Source organism: Triticum dicoccoides, chromosome 2B, assembly GCF_002162155.2.
Source record: "Triticum dicoccoides isolate Atlit2015 ecotype Zavitan chromosome 2B, WEW_v2.0, whole genome shotgun sequence".
NCBI lineage: Eukaryota > Viridiplantae > Streptophyta > Magnoliopsida > Poales > Poaceae > Triticum > Triticum dicoccoides.
The window spans coordinates 768,301,037-768,310,359 of record NC_041383.1 but is presented as its reverse complement, the minus strand read 5'-3'; positions in this window follow the sequence as shown (position 1 = coordinate 768,310,359).

Genomic DNA, 9,323 nt, shown 5'->3' with positions numbered 1-9,323 from the left:
ACGATTACGATGTTCGGACACACCATTATGCTGTGGTGTTCTGGGTGGCGTGAGTTGCGAAACTATTTTGCATTGTTTTAAATGAAGACCAAACTCGTAACTCAAATATTCTCCTCCACGATCAGATCGTAGAAACTTTATTTTCTTGTTACGGTGATTTCCACTTCACTCTGAAATTATATGAACTTTTCAAATGTTTCAGACTTATGTTTCATCAAGTAGATATATCCATATCTGCTCAAATCATCTGTGAAGGTTAGAAAATAACGATACTTGCTGCAAGCCTTAATACTCATCGGACTGCATACATCAGTATGTATTATTTCCAATAAGTCAGTTGCTCGCTCCATTGTTTTGGAGAACGGCGTTTTAGTCATCTTGCCCATGAGGCATGGTTTGCAAGCATCAAGTGATTCATAATCAAGTGATTCCAAAAGCCCATCAGCATGGAGTTTCTTCATGCGCTTTACACCAATATGACCTAAACGGCAGTGCCGCAAATAAGTTGCACTACCATTATTAACTTTGCATCTTTTGGTTTTAATATTATGAAAATGTGTATCACCACGATCGAGGTCCAATAAACAATTTTCATTGGGTGTATGGCCATAGAAGGTTTTATTCATGTAAACAGAACAACAAGTATTCTCTAGCTTACATGAATAACTGTATTGCAATAAGCATGATCCAATCATATTCATGCTCAACGCAAACACTAAATAACACTTATTTAGGTTCAACACTAATCCCGAAAGTATAGGGAGTGTGCGATGATGATCATATCAATCTTGGAACTACTTCCAACACACATCATCACTTCACCCTTAACTAGTTTCTGTTCATTCTGCAACTCCCGTTTCGAGTTACTACTCTTAGCAACTGAACCAGTATCAAATACCGAGAGGTTGCTACAAACACTAGTAAAATACACATCAATAATCTGTATATCAAATATACCTTTGTTCACTTTGCCATCCTTCTTATCCGCCAAATACTTGGGGTAGTTCCGCTTCTAGTGACCAGTTCCTTTGCAGCACAAGCACTTAGTCTGAGGCTTAGGTCCAGACTTAGGCTTCTTCACTTGAGTAGCAACTTGCTTGCCATTCTTCTTGAAGTTCCCCTTCTTCCCTTTGCCCCTTTTCTTGAAACTAGTGGTCTTGTCAACCATCAACACTTGATGTTTTTCTTGATTTCTACCTTCGCCGATTTTAGCATTGCAAAGAACTTTGGAATTGTTTTCGTCATCCCTTGCATACTATAGTTCATCATGGAGTTCTACTAACTTGGTGATGGTGACTAGAGAATTCTGTCAATCACTATTTTATCTGGAAGATTAACTCCCACTTGATTCAAGCGATTGTAGTACCCAGACAATCTGAGCACATGCTCACTGCTTGAGCTATTCTCCACCATCTTTTAGCTATAGAACTTGTTGGAGACTTCATATCTCTCAACTCGGGTATTTGCTTGAAATATTAACTTCAACTCCTGGAACATCTCATATGGTCCATGACGTTCAAAACGTCTTTGAAGTCCCGATTCTAAGCCTTTAAGCATGGTGCACTAAACTATCAAGTAGTCATCATATTGAGCTAGCCAAACGTTCATAACGTCTGCATTTGCTCCTGCAATAGGTCTGTGACCTAGCGGTGCATCAAGGACATAATTCTTCTGTGCAGCAATGAGGATAATCCTCAGATCACGGATCCAATCCGCATCATTGCTACTAACATCTTTCAACATAGTTTTTCTCTAGGAACATATCAAAATAAACGGGGAGCAACATCGCGAGCTATAGATCTACAACATAGATATGCTAATACTACCAGGACTAAGTTCATGATAAATTAAAGTTCAATTAATCATATTACTTAAGAACTCCCACTTAGATAGACATCCCTCTAATCATCTAAGTGATCACGTCATCCAAATCAACTAAACCATAACCGATCATCACGTGAAATGGAGTAGTTTCAATGGTGAACATCACTATGTTGATCATATCTACTATATGATTCACGCTCGACCTTTCGGTCTCAGTGTTCCGAGGCCATATCTGCATATGCTAGGCTCGTCAAGTTTAACCTGAGTATTCTGCGTGTGCAAAACTGGCTTGCACCCGTTATAGATGGACGCAAAGCTTATCACACCCGATCATCACGTGGTTTCTGGGCACGACGAACTTTGGCAACGGTGCATACTCAGGGAGAACAATTTTATCTTGAAATTTAGTGAGAGATCATCTTATAATGCTACCTCAATCAAAGCAAGATAAGATGCATAAAAGATAAACATCAGATGCAATCAATATAAGTGATATGATATGGCCATCATCATCTTGTGCTTGTGATCTCCATCTCCGAAGCACCACCATGATCACCATCGTCACCGGCGCGGCACCTTGATCTCCATCGTAGCATCGTTGTCGTCTCGCCAATCTTATGCTTCTACGACTATCGCTACCGCTTAGTGATAAAGTAAAGCATTACAGGGCGATTGCATTGCATACAATAAAGCGACAATCATATGGCTCCTGCCAGTTGCCGATAACTCGGTTACAAAACATGATCATCTCATACAATAAAATTTAGCATCATGTCTTGACCATATCACATCACAACATGCCCTGCAAAACAAGTTAGACGTCCTCTACTTTGTTGTTGCAAGTTTTACGTGGCTGCTACAGGCTTAGCAAGAACCGTTCTTACCTACGCATCAAAACCACAACGATAGTTTGTCAAGTTGGTGTTGTTTTAACCTTCGCAAGGACCGGGCGTAGCCACACTCGGTTCAACTAAAGTTGGAGAAACTAACACCCGCCAGCCACCTGTGTGCAAAGCACGTCGGTAGAACCAGTCTCGCGTAAGCGTACGCGTAATGTCGGTCCGGGCCGCTTCATCCAACAATACCGCCGAACCAAAGTATGACATGCTGGTAAGTAGTATGACTTATATCTCCCACAACTCACTTGTGTTCTACTCGTGCATATAACATCAACGCATAAAACCAGGCTCTGATGCCACTGTTGGGGAACGTAGTAATTTCAAAAAAATTCCTACGCACATGCAAGATCATGGTGATGCATAGCAACGAGAGGGGAGAGTGTTGTCCACGTACCCTCGTAGACTGAAAGCGGAAGCGTTAGCACAACGCGGTTGATGTAGTCGTACGTCTTCATGATCCGACCGATCAAGTACCGAACGTACGGCACCTCCGAGTTCAGCACATGTTCAGCCCAATGATGTCCCTCGAACTCCGATCCAGCCGAGTGTTGAGGGAGAGTTTCGTCAGCACGACGGCATGGTGACGATGTTGATGTTCTACCGACGCAGGGCTTCGCCTAAGCACCGCTACAGTATTATCGAGGTGGACTATGATGGAGGGGGGCACCGCACACGGCTAAAAGATCAACTTGATCAATTGTTGTGTCCATGGGGTGCCCCCTGCCCCCGTATATAAAGGTGCAAGGGGGGAGAGGTGCGGCCAGCCTTGGGGCGCGCCAGGAGGAGTCCTACTCCTACCGGGAGTAGGATCCCCCCCCCTTTCCTAGTTGGATTAGGACTTGGGGAGGGGGAAGGAGTGGAGGAGAAGGAAGGAAGGGGGGAGCCGCCCCCCTCTCCTTGTCCTATTCGGACTTGGGGGGAGGGGCGCGCGGCCAGCCCTTGCCTCCTCTCCTCTCTTCCACCTAGGCCCACTAAGGCCCATTAAGTTATCGGGGGGTTCTGGTAACCTCCCGGTACTCAGGTAAAATCCCGTTTTCACCCGGAACACTTCCGATATCCAAACATAGGCTTCCAATATATCAATCTTCATGTCTCGACCATTTCGAGACTCCTCGTCATGTCCGTGATCACATCCGGGACTCCGAACAACCTTCGGTACATGAAAACATATAAACTCATAATGTAACTGTCATCGTAACGTTAAGCATGCGGACCCTACGGGTTCGAGAACTATGTAGACATGACCGAGACACGTCTCCGGTCAATAACCAATAGCGGAACCTGGATGCTCATATTGGCTCCTACATATTCTACGAAGATCTTTATCGGTTAGTCCGCATAACAACATACGTTGTTCCTTTTGTCATCGGTATGTTACTTGCCCGGGATTCGATCATCGGTATCTCAATACCTAGTTCAATCTCGTTACCTGCAAGTCTCTTTACTCGTTCCGTAATACATCATCCCGCAACTAACTCATTGGTTGCAATGCTTGCAAGGCTTAAGTGATGTGTATTACCGAGAGGGCCCAGAGATACCTCTCCGACAATCCGAGTGACAAATCCTAATCTCGAAATACGCCAACCCAACATGTACCTTCAGAGACACCTGTAGAGCACCTTTATAATCACCCAGTTACTTTGTGACGTTTGGTAGCACACAAAGTGTTCCTCCGGTAAACAGGAGTTGCATAATCTCATAGTCATAGGAACATGTATAAGTCATGAAGAAAGCAATAGCAACATACTAAACGATCGTGTGCCAAGCTAACGGAATGGGTCATGTCAATCACATCATTCTCCTAATGATGTGATCCTGTTAATCAAATGAAAACTCATGTCTATGGTTAGGAAACATAACCATCTTTGATTAACAAGCTAGTCAAGTAGAGGCATACTAGTGACACTCTGTTTGTCTATGTATTCACACATGTATTATGTTTCCGGTTAATACAATTCTAGCATGAATAATAAACATTTATCATGATATAAGGAAATAAATAATAACTTTATTATTGCCTCTAGGGCATATTTCCTTCATGGACTACTCCCTCCTCATCGTGGTTGCCGCCGGGATGATTCCCCCCTCCGGAAGGGTGCCGGAACGGGGTCTACATTGGTTTTCTTGGATACAGAGACCTTCCGGTGGTGGAACTTCTGATCTAGGTTAACCCCGATGGGTTTCAGAATATTTGGGAATTTATATTGCAAAGAGGGGGTGCAGGAGGCCACCGAGGTGGGCACAACCCACCTGGGCGTGCCAGGGGGCCCTGGCGCGCCCTGGTGGGTTGTGCCCCCCTCAGGGCACCCACCAGGCGCAGCTCTGGCCCATTGGGTTCCTTCTGGTCCATAAAAAATCTCTGTGGAGTTTCATTGCGTTAGGACTCCATTTGGTATTGATTTCCTGCGATGTCAAAAACAAGCAAAAAATAGCAACTGGCACCGGGCACTGGGTCAATAGGTTAGTCCCAAAAAATGATATAAAGTTGCTGTAAAATGATTTTAAAACATCTAAGAATGATAATAAAACAGCATGAATACTTCATAAATTATAGATACATTGGAGACGTATCAGGGCCCAATTAAATCTCTTCTGAACGTCACATTTGGTGGAAATGATTCCATTACTGTGGCGATAGTATCACCCTTGTGCGCACAATATTGTATAGAGCCAGATATTGTTCCCGAAGTTTGGCATTTCCTAACCACTTGTCCTCCCAGAATCTAATTTCCGACCCGTCCTTATTGAGAAGGATCCATAGCAGAAGAAAAATTTCTTCGTAGCCTTTAGAGCCGCCCAAAAGTGGGAATCCCTAGGTTTCCAGTATACTTGGGATACCGCCTTGGAACTCACGTATTTACTCCTTAGGAGGGTTTGCCATACACAATCTTCCGTCAGTAATTTAAACAACCATTTGCCGAGTAGGGCCCTATTCTTAACCTCAAGGTCATGAATGCCCATCCCGCCTTGGTCTTTGATGGCAAACCACACTCCATTTAGCCGGTCGATATTTCTTTCTCTCGCTATCTCCTTGCTAAAAGAATCTTGATCGGAAATAATCCAATCTATGTAAAACTCCTTTCGGCAACTGGAAGAAGGAAATCGTATATAGTACCATATTACTTAGTACTGAATTTATGAGGACCAATCTTCCACCCAGAGACAACAGTTTACCTTTCCAACTGCTAAGTCTTTTTTGTAGTCTCTCCTCGACGTGTTTCCATTCAACATTTGTGAGTCTCCGATAATGTATCGGTATCCCCGAATATGTGATTGTAAACTGGCGCAACCCGCATCCGAACAATTCATCATACAGGTGGGCCTCGTCTTGAGTGTCGCCAAAGCAAAACAATTCACTTTTATGAAAATTGATCTTAAGACCCGAGAGTTGCTCGAATGCTGATAAAATCAGTTCAATATTTATCGTTTTCTCGAGGTCATGATCCATGAAGAGAACCATATTGTCGGCATATTGAAGTAAAGGGAGACCACCATCAACTAGATGATTTACTACCCCATCAATTTGGTCATCAACCTTGGCACGCTCAATCATGACCGCTAGCATATCCGCCACTATATTGAATAGCATGGGCGATACGGAGTCACCTTGTCACAATCCCTTCTTTGTTTGGAAATACTGTCCAATGTCATCATTGAACTTAATGGCAACACTACCTCCAGAAACAAAGCTATGGATCATAGCACGCTACTCTGCAGAAAATCCTTTCATTCTGAGAGTTTTTTGAAGAATGTGCCACTTGACTTTGTCATAAGCCTTTTTAAAGTCAATTTTGAGTACGACACCATTCAACTTTTTCTGGTGTAATTCCTGGATTGTTTCATGAAGGATAACAACTCCATCTAGGATGGGTCTGCCTTGCATAAAAGCAATTCATGGACTATTTCATGAAGTCAATTTCGAGTACGACACCATTCAACTTTTTCCGGTGTAATTCTTGGAGGATGGGTCTGCCTTGCATAAAAGTTGTCTGTGAAGGACGAACCACATGTTCAGCAACCGAATTTAGCCTAATAGTCGCAACCTTCATGAATATTTTAAAACTAACATTAAGGAGGCAAATAGGTCTATATTGTTGTATCCTTACAACCTCATTAACCTTAGGTAATAAAACAATCTGACCGAAGTTTAAGCGAAATAATTCTAGTTGGCCAGCATGAAGGTCGCTAAACAAAAGTAGGAGATCCGGTTTGATGACTTCCCAGAAGTTATGATAGAACTCTGCGGGAAAACCATCTGGACCTGAGGCTTTGTTATGCTCCATTAGGAAAACCGCCTTTCTAACTTCCTCCTCGGAGTATGGGGCTGTTAGAAGGTTGTTTTCCTCATCAGAGACTTGGGGGATGTCATCTGTTCGGGATTCATCCATCCAGAAGTTTCCTTCCTCTGGTGCTCAAAATAGATTTTTGTAAGAATTAGTGATATAAGATTTAAGTTGCTCATGCCCCTCAATCGTGCCCTCATCCTGTTGTAGTGAATGAATAATTTTCTTCAGGTGTCTGCCATTTGCGACTCCATGAAAATATCTAGTATTCGAATCACCTTTCAGGATAAACTGAGAGTTGGAATGTCGGTACCATTTGAGTTCCTCCTCACGTAACATGTCAGCTAGCTGTGCATTCGAATGATTCTTGATCTTGATTTCATACTCAGGTAGAGGTCTAACCTCTGCCAAAACTTCTAATTCATCAATGATAGATGGAACACGAAGCTTCTCCTTTATGAGGATACCCACCGTATGCCTAGCCCAACCACCAAGGAATTTACGTAAACACGCATTTTGTTATTTCATCTGTTACTGGGGTAGGCCCGACTACTGGTTTCTCCCACTACTTGACCATGTCATGGAAGCCATCCCGAAGCAACCACCCATGTTCGAGCTTGAACTTGTGTCTATGTTGTGGTCGTGGCAAACCAGTAGGTAGGAGAATGGGTGTGTGGTCTGATATAGCCTCGATACGAGGTAGAGCACGAACGAACACCAAAGGAATTTTAGATTCCCAGTCGGTATCCATTAAAACGCAATCTAGTTTTTCATATGTCGGTTTCGAAACACTGTTCGCCCAAGTGAATTTGTCTTCTAATCATGGAAAACTTCTCACAGATCTAGACTGTCGATGACAGCGTTGAGAAGGAAAGGCCAATGATTATCAAACCTACCTCGGCTTTTCTCATTTGGAAATCGAAGCAAATTGAAATCCCCACCTATAAGAACAAGACATGATGTAACGAAGCAATGAACCAGAGCAGAGGGATATCAATCTGAGGCCGTCCCCAATGGACGTGAAGTTGGGATCGCTCCCGTACCAGCATTCGCCGCCGCCCAGGAAACAATTTGAATTGTCCACTGATTTGTTATGTAATTTGGGAAGGCGTCCTCCAATTGATGGAAATATGTACAATTGGATATAGTATATGTTACATATTCGCCAAGACCAGCATCTCTGGCCCCCTACTGGCGAGCTCGGTCAGCTCAAGAAACTCGACATCTTAGCCATCTACACGGCGCTGCTCTCACGCCGGAGCACGGGGTGTTCCTTGCATTGTAGCAGGCCGCAACTGCCCTACACGACGAGTCGACGACGCAGCCGCCTGTGACCGGTTCCCCGCACTCATGGTTACGGCCACCGTGCGCACGCACAAACCGCCGAAGTGCAGCGCACCGCCGCAAGCACACAGAGCTCTGCCGATGGCCACCACACGTCGCGGCGGGCCATCGCCCTCGTATGTCAGCTTCGGCAACACCGTGATCGCCTTCTTCTAGAGCCCCTGCTCACCGCTGCCGTGTCAGACCGGAGAGTTGGCGTAGCTGGAGCCATTGACGCCATGCTGGGAGCACACGGATCTGACGACGACGAGGCCGGCGATGCAGAGGAATGCAGCCAGGGTTCCCACGACATCGGAGTCGAAGGGGAGGGCGTCGGGGGCTTTGCACTGGGGAACTGGCCGGGGTAGGTCGGCAAGCGGTGGGCCGATGCCATTGGTTCCCGGATCACGGCAGGGTGGAGTGGCAGTGGATGACATGAGGCTCGACAAAACAACACGGGCAGAGGGCGGACGCCTGCGGTGGGCGGCGAACAAGAGGTAGGGAAAAAGTGGTTATGTGGAGTGCCCGGCAGATCGTCGAGCAGCAGCGGGAGGAGTTGCGGTGCCGACACGGCCGTGCTCATCTTGTAACAGTCCTGCTGCCGCTGGAGCGAGCTATGCCTCCTAGTCTCACAAGCCGAACACCACCTGCGACACATTGACGGGGCACTTGGGAGAACTCGAGGCCAAGAACATGGATGCCTGGGCCTCGGCATCGACACAGAGCTTGAGGCCGTGCCAGGCACCGACGCGGTCCTCTGCGGCACGTAGCTCCTCGGGGTGTAACCCGTTGGCTGCCTCCATCCTCCATCTCCGGGCCGTAGCCAGAGACGGACTCGAGCACATAGCGGCAGGGAATCGAGGGCAACGCTCGCGTCACTGCTGCGCAAATGAGGACATTAGCTTGAAGATGGCCGGCACTGCTAGGTGTAGCGATGTTGAGGGCGTGGTGCGGCAGCTGTTGCAGGGGTGCAGGCAGGTATTTATAGGTAGGC